Genomic DNA, 22,205 nt, shown 5'->3' on the forward strand with positions numbered 1-22,205 from the left:
CGATAACCTCCGAAGAGATCTAAGGCCGATCTTCTCTTTCAATTTGCGTCGTGCTCCTCTTGATTTTCCCTACAAATTGGCCGGACGGGACCTACATGTTTTATGCCGACTCCGAAAGGCATCTGCAAGGCAAATGAGTTTTCACTGAGAGCTTTTCATGGCAGAAATACACCCGGAGCGCTTTCCAAACACTGCCGAGGGGCGACCCCGCTTAGAAAAATTTTCTTCTAATTGAAAAATCTTATTTCTAAAATTTTTGATGTTGCTTTGCCCGGGGTGTGAACCCAGGGCATACGGTGTGGTAGGCGGGGCATGCTACCATCACACCACGGTGGCCGCCATGATATCTAATTAAGTGTACCCTTTGTTATTTTCTGTATTTATTCATTAAAAATACAGTCATTGTAGACATATCAACTTAATGACACAAGTCAACTCTGCAAACACATGTTTTCATATAAACAAACAAGTACATGGAAATTTTCTTTAGAAAAGGTATAGCAAATGTTTTTTCAAAGCCGCGATCATTTCATTTCTCTGGAATATGCACAAGTACCTTGAATTTGTTATTCTGTTTGTTCAACTAATTAAAATTTTTCCTTATATTTTACCGCGTAGGCGGCCGCCGTGGTGTGGTGCTAGCGTACTACGCCTACCATACCGAAGATCCTGGGTTCAATTCCGGGCAAAGCAAAATCAAAAATTTAGAAACAAGTTTTTTCAATTCGAAACAAGCGAGGTCGCCCCTCGGCAGAGATTTGGCAAACACTCCGCGTGTATTTCTGCCATGAAAAGTTTCTGTGCGAAAACGCATCTTCCTTGCAGATGCCGTTCGGAGTCGGCGTAAAACATGTAGGTAACATCCAGCCAATTTGTAGGAAAAATTAAAGGAGGTCGATGCTAATTGAATGAGACGCTGGGCCTATAATATCTTATTAGGTTATGGCGCCTTGTATTTGCGTATTCATCACAAAAAAAAAAAATAAGTAAGAAAGGCTAAGTTCAGGTGTAACCGAACATTACATACTCAGCTGAGCGCTTTAGAGACAAAATAAGGGAAAATCACCATGTAGGAAAATGAACCTAGTGTAAACCTGGAATGTGTTTGTATGAAATCTAGTATTTTAAAAGGGAGATGGCCTTAGTTCTATAGGCGGACGCCTTTTCGAGATATCGCCATAAAGGTGGACCAGGGGTGACTCTAGAATGTGTTTGTACGATATGGGTATCAAATTAAAGGTATTAACGAGGGGTTTAAAAGAGAGTGGCCCTTAGTTGTATATGTGAAGGCGCTTTCGAGATATCGACCAACATGTGGAGCAGGGTGACCCAGAACATCATGTCGGGTACCGCTAATTTATTTATATATGTAATACCACGAACAGTATTCCTGCCAAGATTCCAAGGGCTTTTTATTTAGCCCTGCATAACTTTTTCATTTTCTTCTACTTAATATGGAAGGCGTCTCACCCATTTTACAAAGTTTTTTCTAAAGTTATATTTTGCGTCAATAAACCAATCCAATTACCATGTTTCATCCCTTTTTTCGTATTTGGTATAGAATTTTGGCATTTTTTCATTTTTGAAATTTTCGATAGCCAAAAAGTGGCCGAGGTCATAGTCGGATTTCGCCCAATTTTAATACCAAGATAAAGTGAGTTCAGATAAGTACGAGAACCAAGTTTAGTAAAGATATATCGATTTTTGCTCAAGTTATCGTGTTAACAGCCGAGCGGAAGGACAGACGGTCGACTGTGTATAAAAACTGGGCGTGGCTTCAACCGATTTCGCCCATTTTCACAAAAAACAGTTATCGTCATAGAAGCTATACCCTTACCAAATTTCACGAGGATTGGTAAATTTTTCGACTTATGGCATTAAAGGGCTGAGCCACGCCCATTTTGAAATATTCTTTTATTTTTGTATTTTGTTGCAACATATCATTACTGGAGTTGAATGTTGACATAATTTACTAATATACTGTAAGATATTAAATATTTTGTTAAAATTTGACTTTCAAATTTTTATTTTTTTAAGTGGGCGTGTTCGTCAACCGATTTTGCAAATTTTTATTTAGCACACATATAGTAATAGGAGTAACGTTCCTGCCAAATTTCATCAAGATATCTTCAACGACTGCCAAATTACAGCTTGCAAAACATTTAAATTACCTTCTTTTAAAAGTGGGCGGTGCCGCGCCCATTGTGCAAAATTTTACTAATTTTATATTCTGCGTCATAAGGTCAACCCACCTACCAAGTTTCAGCGCTTTATCCATCTTTGGTAATGAATTATCGCACTTTTTCGGTTTTTCGTAATTTTCGATATCGAAAAAGTGGTCGTGGTTATAGTCTGATTTCGTTAATTTTAAATAGCGATCTGAGATGAGTGCCCAGCAACTTACATACATACCAAATTTCATTAAGATACCTCAAACTTAACTCAAGTTATCGTGTTTACGGACAGACAGACGGACGGACATAGCTAAATGAATTTCTTTTTTCGCCCAGATCATATTGATATATAGAAGTCTATACCTATCTCGATTAGTTTATGCCGTTACGGGGTACCGTTATGCAAACAAAATTAATATACTCTGTGAGCTCTGCTCAGCTGAGTATAATTAACAAAAGCCAATGAACCGAGTGCAAAATAAAAAACAAGATTTTCTTTTTATGGCTTTAGCTTAAATTTGGACGTAGTTTTGCTTTTTTTATTCACATGACTCAGTTATGTATAAATAGCGACCACAAAATTAATCTCGGTGTACTTTATACTTAAAAAGTGGTGCAAAAGGTCTAAAACTAAATAAAATGAATTTTCGAATTAATTTCGCGATACTCTTTGTCGTACTTATCTGCCATTTCGGCTATACGAATGCACAATTACGCCTTCAAAATGTCGTAAAAATAGGAATGAGGACAGCCCACATTCGGTATCAATATTTTTTGATAAGCAGTATATTTGCGTTGGTTCTTTAGTTAATATGAAATTGGTGGTTACAGCTGCGCATTGCGTAGTAGGGTTCTCGCAGGAGAACCTCGTCGCTCTAGCTGGTGTAACCGATATACATACGTGCAATAAACAGAAGAGAAGGGCAACATTAAGAAAAAATTTATCATAGCAATAATAATGATAAAAAATTATTGTTAGGCCTTGAGCTCGATTCGAACCCGCGATCTTAAATGTATTTATATTTATCTCTCAACCTATGACGCATTTCTTATTGCATTGCGAGAAAGAAGAATAGAGTTAAAAGTAGAATGTAAAGAGACAACAAATACACTTACTCCACCAGCTATTGCAGGTATACAGAAAAATATAAAATATACTTTAAGTAGAGTTTAATCGAATCGCAATGTGTGCAGTGTATTAAAGCGTCATATAATATAATTTCATGTTAATAAATATTAAAAAATAAACTTTATAACTAAAACTAAACGTATCGACTTTAACCTCAGCGGGTTACGGGGCTTAGAATATACCCGCGGTAGGTATGCCTGTCGTTAGAGGCGACTAAAATACCAAATTGATTCAAGGGGTTGCCAGTGCAATATATAGCTTCTCCAACCCAATTTTCAACCTCACCTACCCGTGGTGAATCCTGTTTCATTAACACCCGAGGCTCTGGTGACCCCGAACTCCTGATGTATATAGGGGGTGTGAGGGGTATGGCTTAGAAGGTTACATGTGGTCACACCAAATCGTTCCCGAAATGGTCGGGCTATAACCTTTATGGTGCTTGTTACCGGATGGTAACGGATCTGCATCCGGCAAAGGACCATCAACATCTATACACTCCCCAAGGCCTCCAACTTTCTTTCAGACTACCTGATCATTGCACCGTCTTCCAAGCAGAAGTAGCAGCTATCATGGAAGCCACGACTCAAATAGGTACACAAAATACCAGCAAGGAAATCTTTATTTTCAGCGCTAGCCAAGCGGCAATAAAATCCCTTGGTTCCTATTAACTCAACTCCGAATTGACACTAAACTGTCGCCGATCTCTTCAGGAGATGGCCCAACAGAACCGTGTACACCTCACATGGGTCCCGGGACACAGGGGCATAGAGGGTAACTGCGCTGCAGACGAACTTGCTAGGCAGGGTACGACCGGACAGATTCTTCCTGACAAAGAACGCCTAGGTATGCCTTTTGCCACTTGCAAGCTATTGCTAAAAGAGTATACCTACAGTCATGCCAACGAAAGATGGCTACTAGCCCCGGGGTGTAGAACATCAAAGCAATCCTGGCCCAAATGGGATACTAAGAGATCCCGTCACGTATACACCGTAAGCAGGGACAAAATCTGCTCACTTGTAGGAGTTCTGACTGGGCACTGCCTCGTCGGACGGTATGCGGAAAGGCTAGGAGCGCCCTTTCGACGATGCTGCAGAAGTTGTAGAGAAGACGAGGAAGAGAAAACGGTGATGCACCTCATCTGCAACTGCCCGGCGTAAAGTGGCCCCAGACAACGCTGTCTGGGGGCTCCCTTCTTGAGCAATCTCCGCCAGGTCTGGGAGCATGATATTAGGGACTTGGTAGCTTTTATCAGGTCCTCGAAATGGTTCGAAGAGGAGGGCTAATGGTGTCTTTCTGTGGTACCACAACGGGCCAACTGATACTGGCCTATGTGTGCCCATGGGGCAGCCACTACTACCTAACCTAACCTAAACCTCTTGTGATTGAATCATGATCCGCAATTTTCTTATTATCTCATGATCTGTTCACACACGAAGGAACTTTACAGTTGTGATCAAAGTTTGGTCTCCCAACTTAATTAATTTATATGCGTCACACTTTCATTACATACAATCAAAAATATTTATTAACTCGTAATCATAACAATTTATTTGCACATGATATAAGAAAAAAATATCACCATTCCACGCCCCCTCCAACGCTACCGTCCAGCTTAGAACCGTCGGTGAATATGGAAATTCTGCCTGTGGTATCCAGGAACCTGCCCTGCTCCACCCAATCTTCCCTGCTGGAAATTTTTACTATAAAGTTGCTGTTCGCAACTGTTGTGTTCGCACACCGGTCTGTACTTCGAGGAAGGAAGTCGTATTTACACAGTATGCTGCCGTGACCTGTAGGCTTAGTGCTCCAACTGGACGATTCGCTTACCCGCAGTGCTGACATTGCAGCTGCGCGGTATCCTGCTAGATCCAGAGGTAGGATGTCAAGAATGATTTCAAGAGCAGCGCTTGGCGTTTTTCTCAGAGCACCACTTATGCAGATCATACTACATCTGTGCACTTTTTCTAGTAAGTTTCGGTTTGCCGCCTTGTCCAAGGCTGTCCACCATACAACTACCCCGTACAGCAGTATGGGTCGGATAATCGATGTGTAGATCCATCTGCATATGCCACAACCTTGCCGCCACCCCAGCGTGTGTCTCGTAATAACGAGTTCACCGTTAGGTTCCATAAGTGCGGGGAAATATCCACGGCCTGAGGCGTGCCTCTTGTGACATAGCGTATTCTATCAGACTTCCCCGTGGATGAAAGTATTTTCCTTCCCCTGAGTAGTTGATCGATTAGTCCCACGAGGGACCTGGTTACGCCCAGATCCGTCAAGCCGTTATTGACGGCGTCTGGGCTTATATATTTGAAGGCTCATTCAATATCAAGGAAAGACACTAGATGAAATCATTTTCGATCAAGGATGCTGAGCTCACAGAGTATATTAATATTGTTCGCATAACGGTAATCCGTAATAAAAATGATCTGGGCAAAAAAAGAAATTAATTTGGCCATGTCCGTCCGTCCGGCCGTCTGTCCGTAAACACGATAACTTTAGATATCTTAATGAAATTTAGTATGTAAGTTCCTGGGCACTCATCTCAGATCGCTATTTAAAATGAACGAAATCGGACTACAACCACGTCCACTTTTTCGATATCGAAAATTTCGAAAAACCGAAAAAGTGCGATAATTCATTACCATAGACGGCTAAAGCGATGAAACTTGGTAGGCGGGTAGACCTTATGACGCAAAATAGAAAATTAGTAAAATTTTGGACAATGGGCGTGGCACCGCCCACTTTTAAAAGAAGGTAATTTAAAAGTTTTGCAAGCTGTAATTTGGCAGTCGTCAGATATCATGATGAAATTTGGCAGGAACGTTACTCCTATTACTATATGTGTGCTAAATAAAAATTAGCAAAATCGGATGACGAACAACCCACTTTTGAAAGAAAAAATTTGAAAAGTCTAATTTTAAGAAAAAAATTAATATCTTTACAGTATATAAGCAAATTATGTCATCATACAACTCCAGCAATGATATGGTGCAACAAAATACTAAAATAAAAGAAAATTTCAAAATGGGCGTGGCTTCGCCCTTTCTCATTTAATTTGTCTAGAATACTTTTAATGACATAAGTCGAACAGAAATTCGACAATCCTTGTAAAATTTGGTAAGGGCATAGCTTCTATGACGATAACTGTTTTCTGTGAAAATGGGCGAAATCGGTTGAAGCCACGCCCAGTTTTTATACACAATCGGCCGTCTGTCTTTCCGCTTGGCCGTTAACACTATAACTTGAGCAAAAATCGATAATCTTTACTAAACTTAGTTCACACACTTATTTGAACTCACTTTATCTTGGTATTAAAAATGGGCGATATCCGACTATAACCACGCCCACTTTTTCGATATCGGAAATGTCGAAAAATTAAAAAAATTCCATAATTATATACAAAATACAAAAAAAGGGATGAAACATGGTGATTGGATTGGTATTTTGACGCAAAATATAACTTTAGAAAAAACTTTGTAAAATGGGTGTGGCACTTACCATATTAATTAGAAGAAAATGAAAGAGTTCTGCAGGGCGAAATCAAAAGCTCTTGGAATCATGGAAGGAATACTGTTTGTGGTATTATATATAAATAAATTAGTGGTACCCGGCAGATGATGATCTGGGTCACCCTGGTCCACATTTTGGTCGATATTTCGAAAACGCCTTCACATTATACAACTAAGGGCCAATCCCTTTAAAAACCCTCACTAATACCTTTAATTTGATACCCATATCGTACAAACACATTCTAGAGTCACCCCTGGTCCACCTTTATGACGATATCTCGAAAAGGCGTCCACCTATAGAACTAAGGACCACTCCCTTTTAAAATACTCATTAACACCTTTCATTTGATACCCATATCGCACAAACGCATTCTAGAGTTACCCTAGGTTCATTTTCCTACATGGTGATTTTCCCTTATTTTGTCTCCAAAGCGATCAGCTGCGTATGTAATATTCGGTTACACCCGAACTTAGCCTTCCTTACTTGTTGATTATGAAAGTGTGACGCATGTAAATGCCTTAAGTTGTGAGACCAAACTTTGATCACAACTGCAAAGTTCTCTCGTGTATGAATAGATTATGAGATAAACACCCTTATCGCGAGTTTTGTTTTCACCCGAAAATATTCACAGTTTTTGTTCACCCTATCGCAGAGGATTGCGAAAAATTTTTCGTGTTCGAAAAAGATTTCACCTTATCGGCAACTCTTTGTTCGGTCGAAATGAACAGCGGGGAAGCCCAAATTTTTTCACTTATATTTTACAGGCGACCGAGAGGAAAAGAAAATGTTAAGTAATTTTTTGTTTTGAAATTTGATACTCTTATGATTATATGTACTTTTATTATTAGAAATACATCAATATATAATGCACAATCGGAAGCTGAGTGGAAAAAAGTAAATTCTATTTTTTATGACAACGTATCAGTCGGCCAAGTTATCCATTGTGGACAATGCGACGGTTCCAAAATGTTGAACACCTCACTGGAACAAGATTGACTAATACCCATTTCGTCCTTTCCAACGCCTTTTCCCTATGCGAAAAAACGAATACATGTACTCAACTTAACAATTGGTGGAACTCCAAATTTTTGCTTCAATGGTGGCAAGGAGTTTGTAAGAATATCTAGCCAATATTAGAATTCCGGCTTGTTTAGCCTGTAATATTGGCGAAAGCTAATTGAATAAAAATTAACTTGTTATTCAAAAGTGCTGACAATAGTAGTTTTTAGCTTACAGTGAATCAATTAGCTCCAAAGGGTTAGAACCGTCCCTTTATTGTTCCGAATCACATTTATATTCTCCTCGCCCTCAATCAATACCAACCTAATTGCAATACTAAACATTATTTTATAAATTTTTTATTTCTTTTTTTGTTGTATTTTAAGGAAATATATACTTTTTTACAAAATTTACACAATTTTAAGTAAATTATTTGTTCACTGCTAATTCACAATAGAGCATCAGCTGTTTCGAAGTGAACTTTTGTTCGCGCGAAATTGCCGATAGGCGGAAAAAGTTCACCCGAACAAAAGAAGTGAAGGCAAACACTTTTCCGCGTTAACTTCGCGATAAGGGTAAAAAAGAAAATTGCGGAATAACTACTTTAAGGCCCTGGCAAAATCGGTGTAAAATATAGCTCATCTAACCAACCTTATGGAAGTTAATGTTATCGGTTATTGAAGCCATAAAATAAAGCTTTAGCCATAACGATACGATAGCCAACCAATTAATTTTTGGTTTTCCGCCAAATTCGGGATTATGAATTATGTTTGCGTTGATGAGATTATTCACATTTTGGAGATTTTATTTTTATTTTTCGTTTTAGAATTTTTGCGTTTTCTGTTTTATGAAGTAATCACATGTTTTAGGTTTAGGTGCTGATGTCACGTTGTTTAATTTTTTCCCAAATTGTGCAATACTTTTGCCTTTGTGTAAATTTCAGTACTCGCCAAGGCTCCACGTTTACAAAGACGTGTATCCCAATTAAAATAAGAGCTCAAGTGGATAACTAACATATTTCTCAAATCTCAAGCTTTTTTTCTTAACAGTAGCTCAACTAGAGGGTCATAGTGTTCTCAACAAAAGAGCATTTTTATTATATAGCAAAAAAGACAATTCCCAACTTGTACTCAAGTGGGATTCTCTAATTGGACCCAAATGTAAGATTCCAATACTGCAGTACTTTCAAGAAAATAAAAAAAGCATGTATTAATTATTTTTAATTTATGTCGCTTTATTAATGATACCAACCACTTGTTTATTTCCGCATAATTAGCAGATGTTGGCTTTGGTGGTGTCGCCTTTGAGAATATTTTTCTTTTCAAATTCACCTAAACTCATTATGCAATGTTGGATATCAGCTGAAGATCAATGTGATGGATATAAATTTGAGAACTATCATTTCTCAAAATTTCTCTAAGGCCTGATTAAATGAATAGGCCTGACTACATTAACGAGGGCGGCTACAAAGCGACATCTGTCAAATTGCCAGATTAAACCTTATTCACTTATAGGCAGCGACAGGGAGTGCCGTCCTTTCTATTTTGCCAATATAAACTAAAATAGAAGTAAATAACAGATAATTAACGCAAAAATTATCTTTTTTGTTGTTTTTTAAACATAATTAATTTTTTTTTTTTCTAAATTTTTCGCTCCTCTTTGTTATCATTTATATTTGTGGTTGCCGCGTTCAAAGTAATCAAGTAGCCAATGCTTGGCTACGGTTGTTGATTGTTGAATATAATCAGCCCTAACAGTTGGAGAGAATATCAGCGTGAGAACTCGAAACTTGTTAAATAATTAGGGAATGTTTTTGGATATCAACTTGAGCTTTAAATATTTCTCGGAGGCTGGAGAGAAATTTTTTCGATGATTGTTGGGATGAAGTACTGGAATTAGATTAAACAACATGAAGCAAAGATGGTCGAATAACTTTCTTTGCATAAAGCGTATCAGTGGTAAGCAAACCAACAAGCGAGAATGTCCCAGTTTGTACCCAATAAACATTTTGAACTCAAGTTGGAGACCTTAGGCCTAATACTTAGTTTGGTGAAAAAATTTACGCAAGTACAGAAATTTCAGGGCACTACTTGGACACCTCTGGAGATTGTCATACCAGCTTGACAAGGCCTTTATATTCCATTTTAGACCTGCTTCCGAATGACTTGCATATATTAATTTCATAACCAGAAATCACTTTCAAACTCGGGGATTTAGGTGGTGGGCGAATGGGAGGAACTTCGCTGCGCCGACTCCGAGCGGCATCAACAAGCAAAGGAGAATTTATTTTGGGACAACGAAGAGATTATTAGGCGTCCGGATTAGTGAGCACAAATCAGATGCAAGAAATATGAAAACAGCTATTGCTATTAACTCCGATTATATGTAATGGACGATTTAATGGACGCAGTAACTAATTTTAACTGTGCAAAATGTTGTTTTTAAATGTATAGACGTTTACGCTTAAACTTTATATGGAACTTCTAAATACAACTTTAAATGCACCTCTGAAACTGCTGCGCATTAAATTAGTACTTCTAAATTTCAATACGCATTATACTCAGATGTAACTGAAATATGTGTCTATGTTTCACCTCAACACTAATTCTATGTTTCACCTCTAAAAATGGTGTGTATCCACTATTCATGGCAAATGATTCAGCTATATGTTATACACAGCCATACAACAGAGGTTTGTATCTCCGCTAGATACACGTGGGTAGTTATTTAACCACTGTAGACAGTTATTTAACAACTGCCGCTAGATGGGTATCCTAATAGTTCCAAAGGAATTTGTTTTTTTGACAAGTTTTTATGTTTTTTTTTTAACTTCAAAAGTGTGAGGTCCAGCTAGACTAGCACTAGGCCAAACAAAAAAATTTAAACGTGGGAATTATGTGCTATTTATGTGCTCCAAGATGAGCTACGTTCGCCCGGAAAAACAAAGGAGGCGGCAAGAGGGGAGCGGGGGATATATCCCCAGATGATAGTTTCGGAACGGGATATGTGCAAAATTGTTTGCTTTTTATGTGCTTAGTAGCTCCAAAAAGAATTTGTTTCTTTTCTTGTAAATTTTCAATGTTTACGTAAATTTTTAATGTGTAAACGTGGAAATTATGTGCTCAATAGTTCCAAAAAGAATTTGTTTTTTAACCATTTTAATTTTTTTTTAAACTTCAAAAGTGGGGGGTTCCCGACGTCACAATCGAAACGGGATATGTGCAGAATTTTGTGCTTATTATGTGCTCAGTAGTGGACCCCCCCCTTTTCAGATTAAAAGAAAGTACTTAAATTTTGAGCACAAATGGGAACAAATTACATCATAAATAGCACATAACTCCTGGCCTATCAAATTTCGAATCCATCGTAGGGAGAACCTATTTTATAAAGGCTGCAAAAAAATAAATACTCGGCGTGATTTACCTTCGAGGAGATGTAGGTCGAGCTTCTCTTCCAATTTGCGTAGTGTTCCTTTTAATTTTCCCTAAAAATTGGCGGAACAGGACCTACATGTTTTCACTGAGAAGTCTTTCATAACAGAAATACACTCAGACTGTTTGCCAAATCACTTCCGAGGGACGATCCTAATTAGAAATTTTTTTCTAATTGAAAACACTTTTCTAAATTTTGAATGTTACTTTGACCGTCAGTTGAACCCACGATCCTCGATGTGGTAGGCGGGGCACGCTACCACCACACCACGGCTGCAGATTTCCTATATTCCTATATTATGGTAGTAGAATTCACTAGCCTCATTGCCAGACAATTTTAATACTTCTTAACTTGAAAGAGTATTCAAGCAATTTTGTAATGAAACTCGAATACAAGTTCTTGAAGAAAATAAACATGAAATTTTGTTTGTTGACTTCTGATATGGTTACGAAGATAATATATGAAAATCAGCTTTTATAAAATTACAAAAGTAAGGTATATTTTTATTTGCACATTCTTTGTACGATATCTGCCAAATCTACTATGACTCATGTTTCACAGTATACCAACAATCCTACTTTAGTTTGAAATATGTATGAGCTGGCTGAATTTCAGCTTTTATAAAATTACGAAGGTCTGGCTCTATCTGTAAGCGAGACAATTTTTAAAGCGGGAAACCTAAAACTATATTTACTTGGGTAACTAAAATAGTTACCTTGTTGGATGGAGGGTCAAATATTAGAATTTTCCCTATACATGAAATTGTTGAAGGTAGCATTGGAAAATCTTTTATTTCTATGGCATGAGATGTTACTAAATTTTTCATTTTTATGTTTGCATAAAATTACCAATATTTAATTTTTCTGAAAGTTGAGGCCATGAGCATTTTTTCGCAAGTTTGCAGAAAGTACTGCTAAATACTGAATATATGAGCTCTACGAAAAAAATTTAAAAGCTTGGGCTAAAGATATAGGGTTCTACGATTTATTTTTATTCACAACAAAAATGGTTAAAATTTAGCACTTTTTCAAATTAGTGAAATTTTGTTATTCAGAATTTGGAATAGTAGAATTTTGAAAAAGCAGATTTTACTAAGAACTATGCGAACAGAATTTCAACACCAACCCTAGCGGAACATCTAATCTCTGGTTAATGTTGCAATTTTATATTTTGAAATTTTGGGATTTTGCGTCATTCCTAGGGTAAGCTTCCCCAAAAGGAGAATTTACTTTCTTTTAAAATTTTGAAGTCTAATGTACGTATGCATATTTTTTAAATTAAGTACCTAATAACTAACCCATGACCGTTAACGTAGTATGAGATGTTTAACACGCTTACCTGCAAAATAAAAAAATTATTTATTAGTTTTTCAGCCACGAAGTGCTATGATCAAAATATTTAAAGTTTATTCGAGTACAAATTATAAATATTTCGATGATACATACAATAATAAACGCTAAAGTTATACAGTGGTGTGCTGTGAATTAGAGACCAACACTAAAAATTTCAGAAACATGTGGATCTTTGGTTTTGCTTATTTTTTTAGGTCAGTACGTTTATTAAATTCTTAATTGATTGTAGCAGCATAAGTGTGACAAGAAAAAATTTTAATTAAGGTACATTCGATTATTGAATACAAAAACAAAAACGTTTAAACATCAATATATCGGCACTCTGATGTTTGGGAATGTACCTAGCCTTTTGTAACAATATAGGAGTATTACATATCGTCGGTCAAATGCCAAAGTCACGTATGCGCATATTTGATGTTTTGAGAAAAACGCGTAAGACATTGTTAAATATAGATTATGTATTTTTCAACCACTCTTGGATGGTTTACTTTTGTAATAATGTTTCATATTATTTGTTTTCATATTTATTTGTTTGTTTACTCCCTTAGCATATTAAGACGCTGAGTCTTTTTTTGTACGTTTTACATATAAATTACAGAGTTTACTGATATTAGAATATAAAGTAACTTAAATTAGAAGAACCCTCACGAACGAGGCAGAGCGAGATGTAAGAGACATCCCTATGAAAAATGATTTGCAACTGCCGCCTTAAAGCATCTATCTGATTTAATACATTTAATTGACATTGGCAATGAGTTCCATAGTCGCACAGCACTAACAAAGAACAATCTAGACCCCGGTATAGATACAAATCGTGGTACTACAATATTATTAGTACGGGAAGATGTTACAAAGCTGAGTTTTTCATAAAGATAGCCGGGTTTCTGGTACCTAATAATTTTAAATAAAAAAATTACGTTCCTAGTCTGAAGGTAAATTTCCAAGCTCCTTCCAAGAATATTTTTTGTGTAGATGGAGATGTGATCAAACTTTCTCTTACCGTATATAAACCTCGCAGCATTATTCAGAGCTAGGTTTAATTTCCTATTGGATTCTGAGTCAAAAAAATAAAAATAAATGTAAGGCGCGATAACCTCCGAAGAGATCTAAGGCCGAGATCTCTTCCAATTTGCGTCGTGCTCCTCTTGATTGTTTTGGCTTTGCAAAATTTGACATATATAATATTTCGTTAAAACAAAAATGGCACATTCGTTACTTTGGGAAAAAAAATTTTCAAACAACTAAATCTTCCAAAACAATGCAGATATCCACATACCTTATGAGGACAGCGGAATACCACACACTACGCGTCCATTATATTCTAGATGTATCCCCCATATATCATACCACTAACAAAGTTTGCGCTTACGCGGGATTCAAGGGGTTCCTGACGCAATTCATAGCAACACGAGGTGAATCATGTTTTTTTTCAGCAGACGAGGCTTAGGCGATCCCAAGTTCCACATAAAACTAGGGGGTGGGGCGGGATTGCTTAGAAAGTTCAATAAGGTCATATTAAATCGTTCCCGAGATGGTCGGGCTAGTACTTTAACGGTGCTTGTTATCGGAACGTACCAGATCTATATCCGGCAAAGGGCCATCAACATCGATAACACTCCCCAAAACCTTCTGGAAGTGTTCTTATCGCTACAACAACTACCTTACGCTTAACCCCTTACACCTTACATTTAGAATTCCCCCAAAGGCTTACGCTTATACTTTAGACCTTACATTCAGAATTCTCCCAAACGCTTACGCTTACACCTCATACCTTACACCTTACATTCAGACTTCTCCCAAACCGTGAGCGAAAATGTTTACACATCAAACAGTTTTTAGAGAACAGATAAACCTTAAAGCTAATTTGATAAAACGGCTGTTATTGTTTCATAGTGACATTTTGGAATAAGTGAATATCTGCAGAGTTTCAGAATCCATTACGAACGTGATGTAAAAGCATATCATAAAATATGTAAATATACATGTTACTACATATATACACTTATTTTGTTTGTGCAATATACATCACATATATACACATTAGGCCGGGTCGATTTGTGGGGAGGCAAAAAAATCGCCCATTGCTTTGTGAAAATCATATTCTAGGGATCAAAATAAGAAACTTTGCCGAAGGAACCATACCTCTAAAACTAATTCTGAAATCCCACTTTAAAATGCCTATGTTTTTTCTTTTTGGAGTTTATTTTTCTCATTAGAAATTTATTTAAGGCTTCATTCTGTATTGCGAACGATAGCTCACTCGAACGATTCGCCTTCAAACGATTTCGTATAACAATGGTGTTCTCTATCATTTACGTTCGGCCTTTACGTTTCTTACTTACTGTCAAGCCGGAAGGCGAAAACAAGTGTGAAATGATATGTTGCCATCGTTTAACATAGTGCAAAAGCACTAGCGAATCGTCTCTTAGGCGAAACGATCGTTCGCTTCGTAATAGAGAATGAGGCCCTTAGTCAGAACATATGTAAATGAAAAAATGAATTTAACTCAGTAATAGAAAAGAAATTAAAAAAAAAATTATTAGAAATTAGCGTTTTTACAACCCCCTTTTAAAACCAAGGCATCACTGTGATGCATTTGCATGTCGTAAACATAGTTGTGTGGGTTTTTTATTCAACCGTTTTAAAAAATGAAGGTATCACTGTGACACAATTGCAGATCGTAAAATTGCTTGTGTTGTTTTTTTAAGCCACCACAAGACACAGCAGGTAGAATTGAAATTGCCCCTACCCAAAAGTTCAACCCAAAGGGGGGGACATCAGAATTCGTTTTAGAGGTATTGTTCCTTCGGCAAAGTTTCTTATTTTGATCCCTAGAATACGATTTTCACAGAGCAATGAGCGATTTTTAAATCGACCCGCCCTAATACACATGCATTGATATTTAAAAATGGTATAGTTACACACATCTGCATGTTGTTGACATAATTCTGTAATAGTAACGTAGCTAAAGGGAAGAACAAAGATTGATTACAAAAAGCGAAAACAACGAAACACACATTTCTTTACTTTGCTTTTTAAATAAATTAGTTCAGATACAAAACATTTGCCTTACATCGTACTTTTAACATAATGTAACGAATTTATACCGTTTTCACACAGAAACTTAATAGAATAACAATTCTGTTTAATGAAATAATTAAGTTTCCCTTTTCATACAGGGCTTTTTGCTTCATTAAGCGAACATCTGTCAGCAGCCCCAAAAAAATATTTCGTTTTTACAAAAAATAGTTCAAATGGATAGCAGCCCTTTTCTTCTTAACTATAAATGCAATCAAAATAAAATGCATGCGGAACTATCCATAGATGTTGAACCTAACCAAATATGTGCCTATTTTCGAAAAAGCCATATTATCTTTTGCAGCAAATGCAGCGACAATTAAATTTTGAATTTTTTCGTGTTTTTTACATTTTTCGTAAATTATTGAAAATAATTTATTTTTGATTGTCATTTGTTACATTGACAATAAAATTCGAAGCACCAAACAAAGCCGACTGGATTTTTCACTCGATTAGGCATTCAGTAAAGCAATAATGAGATAATTAAGAATTAGTATTTTGTATGGAAGATTGAGTTCAATTAGGGCTTTAATGTAGAAAACTTAATTAATTATTTCGTTAAGCCTCTGTGTGAAATTCGAATCGCTAAACCGTTGAATAAATCACTCCAATATTCAGTATTGCAAACTGGTATTTATTTAGATTACTTTGGCGGTAGTACTTCACAATTATACTTCACAACAAATAGCGTGTTTAAATCATAACTGATTAATCATTCCTCAGCTTGCGCTACTTTTATACTCTCTGTTGCATCGTCCGCATATTTCTGCCAAGGTCTAGACGTTTCGCCTTCTAGAACTGCTGTATCTCCTGCTTGGTAATTGAGCTACATATTTGCGTGTGTATGTGTGAGTAACAACCCTGCAAAAAATAAACCCTCTACTTCTACTAACTCAACCTTCCTAATTTTTATACAAAACATATTTTGAATTTTGGCATTTTTTAATAATTGTTGAACCTTTTAGTCTCAATCACCCCAAGTAGTACACAGCAGCCAAGAAAATATTTGTACCCACAAAAATATAACAGAATAGCAAGCATTTATTTACTCTTTAGGTGCTGCAATATCCAATTCGCTTTCTGCGCGTTTCTTTGCTCCAACTTTTTCTTCAACCGCCTCAAGTCGTTTATTCATAGCCCCAAGTGATTCCAATAAATTATTTTATTTTTCACGGTACATAGCCAAGACCAGACTTTCTTCGATTAATTCCGCCTTTTGTGCAAATTCTGTATTATTTTCTGCATGTTGTTTTAGCTTTTCAGCACACTCACCCGGTATACTGCGAAAATATTCAGCACCGAGTGTGGGTTGAAGTTGTTTTATGGGTTCCAATTGATCAAACTGTGCATGTAAATCTGGTATACCTCTTTAGAACGCACCTCCTGGGTTTCCCCTAACAAATTTGGATCTAAATATTTTTTCAGCTCAGGAGCGCGGGAAATATTTTTAGCGATTTTTTCTCGGTTGCCAAAAACTCCATTTAACATACTATTGGCTGTTAGAAAGGCGTAAACAATTGTTTCGGATGGAGTATCTGCAGATTTATTCGCCTCAGCGGTGTCAGTTACAGCGGTTGTATTGAAATCTTCGCAAAGTGGGCACAATACGACATTGAGAGAATCTATACTTTTTTCAATTATATCCAGTGCTTCCACTTTTTTCCGTGTTGGTGAAGTAAACGAAGCCTATATATAATAAATATTACAATACATACAATGATGTCAACTAGACCAAACGATACAAATGTTCAATGTTTTCATTCACGGAAGAGAAATAACAGCTGTTTTTTTGTTATCCATTGAGCTGCAAACCTATCGATGGCACTATCGATAATTTTATTTTAGAAAAACCATCGATTTTTTTCTGTCGAATGTTAGGAGTGGTATCAAACGTCGCGCTTCGACCTCATGTGGGTTTTGACCTCATCTCATGCACATACAAGTATGAGAGCAACCAAAATTGAATTTACTGAAAAAAAAAGCTAACGCGCTTTCCAATTTTTGTTCTGGGGTACTTTTCGGTTTGATGTTTGCACACGTGTTTTACGTTGTCGCAATGCATTCTTATTTCGGTTAGGGCATAAAAAGTGCATCTATGTTATGTAAAGGCATTGCGTTTTTATTTGGTTGGCCTGTAAAAATGTCGCGTTTATCTAAAGATATTGTCGCATAGTTATAATCAAAATGAAAAAGGTTCCAAATTAGGTGCAGCTTTTTGACATAATTTCTTTTGTGCTTTCTGTCAAAAAAAAAAATTCATCTAACTTTAATACCTATTTTATTTTGATTATGACTATTGGCCAAAACAAAAAAAAACCACAGAGAACTTCGGCCCACAGCCACATGGCAATTCGAATATTTTTTGCGGAAATCACATAATTCCCACTTTTAAATTTTTTGTTTGACCTAGTGCTTATACGTCCAGCTGGACCCCCCCCCCCCCCCCCACTTTTGATGTTTTAAAAAAAACATTAAAAGTTGTCAAAAAACGAATCGTTTTTGGAACTATTGAGCCCATATATAGCACAAAATTCTGCACCTATCCCATTTCGCTTTTGCCGCCTGGGGTTATATGCCCCCGCTCCCCCTTGCCATCCCTTTGTTTTTCTGGACAGACCGTAGCTTATGTTGGAGCACATAAATATCACATAACTCCCACATTTAAATTTTTTTCTTTGACCTAGTGCTTATGAGGGGGGGTATAGCTGGACGTCCAGCTGGACCCCCCACTTTTGATGTTTAAAAAAAATCATCAACATCTACATGGTAACATTGGCATCCGACCACTGCTCCTTTCGCTCGAGCGATCTGCAGATTTCATCCCTACTGAAAAACACACTTTCACCAATTTTAAAAAATGAAAGTGGGAAGATTACAAAACTTATATTGACAACCGTTTTGCTGCCCACCCTGTCGACTGATGCCCGTCAATGGGTGCGTGCCTTCCGCAAGGCCATTGAATCCGCTTCGGCTCGTTTTACTCCCGCCGGAAGAACCCCGGACGTGACCTTATAAGACAGCACGACCCCACATAAAAGATATAAACCAACGCAACAGATTGCTAGTGGATGAACACAAGCGGGCGAAATGGGAGGAGCACTTAAAGAATTGTAACCTCTCTGCTGGTGTAGGTAAGCTATGGTCCACTGTAAAGTCCCTATCCTACCCGAATAAGCAGAATGACAAAATTTCCATCGCCTTTGCCGATAAAGTGCTTTCGGATGCGAAAAAATGTGCGAGCGCTTTCTGCCGACAATATGTAATGCATTCTGCGGTTGACAAGGCCAGACGGCTGGCCAACAGACGCGCACACAATCATAAATACAGCACGTCCCCAATTACCATCACCGCCAGAGGTTGTAGATTCCATCGTTCATGCTAAATGCCATCTGAAGCAGTAGGCACAGACGGCATAGCCATGCCATTAAAAACAAGGCAAAGAGGATTTAATTATCTAGCGCATGTCTTCAACCTGTCCCTGTCCACCTTCGTCATCCCCGAAAAATGGTAAATGGCCAGAGTGGTTCCGCTTTTAAAGCCTGGGAAACCAGCTAATTTCTTATCGTCCGATATCTCTCCTATCGCCAGTAGCCTAGCCAAGACGCTTGAAGCCATTCCGTTCCCTAATTCACTGCAAATTTCCGTCTTGCCAATCATCAGCATGACTTTCGAAAACCGCATAACACTACCACCGCGCAAATAATACGGTCAACCACGGCACGTTACTGCATGACCTGGAAGGGTCGTCCCTTTCTCCAAGTCTCAAAAGGTGGACCTTATCTGTCTGTAAGCATCGGTGCAATTCAGGAACATAACATCTAAACACAGAAGAATTAAACAAGGGGTGCCACAGGATGGTGTCCAATCCCCGCTTTTGTCGAAGCTACCTTCACCACCAGAAGGAGTCACTATCGTTTCCTTAGCCGATGACTGCACAATAATTGTCCCAGGACGAGGCCCACACATCGGTGAGCTTTGTAATAAAATAAACAGCTATCTCCCTGATCTCTGCAGTTTTTTCGCCTCGCGAAACCTGACATTGTCACCGATCGATCAGCAAAACACGACCATATTGAACATCCACGTCGTTGGCAGTACGCTAAAAAATCTTGGGTGTGACGTTCGATCAAGATCTACATTTTGGAGAGCATGCAAACGCAATTGTTCCCAAAATCGAGAGCCGTAATAAAATCCTCAAATCTCTTGCCGGCAGCACTTGGGGTAAAGACAAAGAAACGCTCATTACCACTTACAATGCAATTCGCCGGCCGATCGCAAGCTACTCGTCCCCGATATGGTTGCCAAGCTTAAAGGTTACTCACTGGAAGAAAATACAGGCCTGCAAAAACACTGCGCTCAGAACCCTCTCTTATGTCCCCAAAAGACCACCTACACAATGAGGCGAGAGTAGCCCCCCCCCCCCCCCCTCATTTGGGAGAGAAATGAAATGCTGAACAAACAGTTTCTGTTGAATATCCAGAAACCCGGGCATCCCAGCAGATATCTGATTGATGAGGCCACACCTCCCAGGGGCTTAAGGGGTCATCTCCGTACGGCACCTCAGAACCCAGCCGTATGAAACAAAAAAGCACAAGCAGGTCCCCAGGGATATCCATAAACAGTCGTCCGACCTCTATGTCAGGAATTGCCCGGCGAATACAGTTCTTAAAGAAAAATACCCAGAACTCGCAGAAGAGAAACGCACTCTCCCTAGGGAAACGCGCGTTACTCCAGCTCAACTTCGATCTGGGTACTGTAAGAGGTTAAACTCACACCTATCCACAATCAGCCCCGATATACAAAATGTATGTCCAACCTGAAATGTGTCCCCACATGACACCAACCATCTCTTCAATTGTAATGTGGAACCAACGCCTCTAACACTCCTCTCACTATGGTCCACCCCTGTTGAAAATGCAAGTTTCCTTGAATTCCCGTTAGAGGACATTTATGACAATTTGTGATCGGTCGTACCTATTGGATGGGGCGAAGCACTGCTACAACAACTGCGTATAACAGAGTTTGCCATCTAAGAAATTCAGAGGAAAAGCAAAGCCGTCATGGTGGAACAATGAGCTGAGTCTTCTAAGAAGATAGGTACAAGAATTGTTTAAGCTAGCAAAGACCGCGGAAAGCGAAGCATGTCGCGACGAGTACAGGGATCTATTGAGGACCTGCAAGCGTGAAATTTCCAGGGCGAAGGGAATTTCTGTGCGGACATAGTGTTCCAGCGAAAGAGAAAGGTTGAAAAAGGTCCTAGCAAGGGGCAACATAGTCCAGGGACTAATAAAGAAAGAGAACGGGGATGGTCACGAAATAGTGAGGAGTCCCTTGAGGTGCTTTTCGATACACATTTCGCATCGGGGGATGATTCAGAACAGCCTGCAGAAAGCACTCACACTTCGATCACGGAGCGGGTAGTGCCGGGCACCATTAAGGTGCTAGCCCGATCATCTCGGAATCGATTTATGTGGCCACATTAAACCTTCAGGCCATCCCCTCCCTCCCCAACCCAAGTTCCATGAGGAGCTTAGGGTCGCCAGAGCCTCGGCTGATAGTGAAACAGGATTCGCCGCGGATAGGTGAGGTTGACATACCTACCGCGGGTGTATTCTGACCCCCTAACCCGCTGGGGCAGGCGGCGACGATCGGTCACATCTATCCCAAAGGCTACAGGCTCATTACCTTAAAATAATTTGTGTACATAAAGTCCAACGTGAATGAAAAGCTGCTCTCGACAACACAACACCAAAGGCAAGTCGGTAGACACTGCACTGCATACGGTGGTAATAAACATAGATTAAGTCATGGAATATAAGGAGTATGCTCTAGGAGTCTTAGACATTGCCGGTGCTTTGAACAATGTTTCTAAATGGGCGATCATGGATGATCGCAACATTAAAGTGCATCCAACCATAACCAGATGGATCGGCGGCATGTTAAATTGCAGGAAGTTTACCTCTAAATGGCGATTGTATAAGGCCACGAAATCATTGGACAGCGGCACGCCGCAGGGTGAGGTGCTATCACCTCTGCTGTGGACGATGGTCATCAACCAACGGTTCAGGCGGTTCGATTAGGGTAAAACTTACGGCTTACGCAGATGACGTTGCAATTGTCATAAGTGGAAAGTGCCTTCCAACGATTAGCTCTTTGATGGATGGGGCGCTTCGGGATATTCATACCAGGGCATCTAATGTCGAGTTGACAGCCAACGCAGAGAAGACGGATATGGTCTTGTTTGCTAAGAGGTACAAGGTCCGAAATTGGACCAGGCCTAAGTTAGGAGGGGTGACCCCACAGGAGAAACCTTGCACAAAATATCTAGGAGTCATCCTAGACAGTATGCTGTCGTGGAAGCTCAACGTAGAGGAGATGGTGAAGAAGGCCTCGAAAGAATGCAGGGGTGCACGTTGGGTTTATCGCCTTCTATGGAGTTCTTGTTTTGTGGAAAGCCACACGAAAAGGAACCTGCCTCAAAAAATTAGAGGGGGTATGCAGGCTATCAACCTTAGCAATACGGGAGCC

The 22,205-nt window shown here is 38.7% G+C and overlaps 1 protein-coding gene and 1 pseudogene across 6 annotated transcripts in view; both read right to left on the reverse strand.

The window, feature by feature from the left end:
* Positions 1-22,205, reverse strand: part of Usp12-46 (Ubiquitin-specific protease 12/46) — a 448,691-nt gene that overhangs the window by 364,568 nt on the left and 61,918 nt on the right. The gene's annotated exons all lie outside the window — the stretch shown is intronic.
* Positions 16,723-19,047, reverse strand: LOC137241072 (uncharacterized; annotated as a pseudogene).

Source organism: Eurosta solidaginis, chromosome 1, assembly GCF_040869045.1.
Source record: "Eurosta solidaginis isolate ZX-2024a chromosome 1, ASM4086904v1, whole genome shotgun sequence".
Lineage (NCBI taxonomy): Eukaryota > Metazoa > Arthropoda > Insecta > Diptera > Tephritidae > Eurosta > Eurosta solidaginis.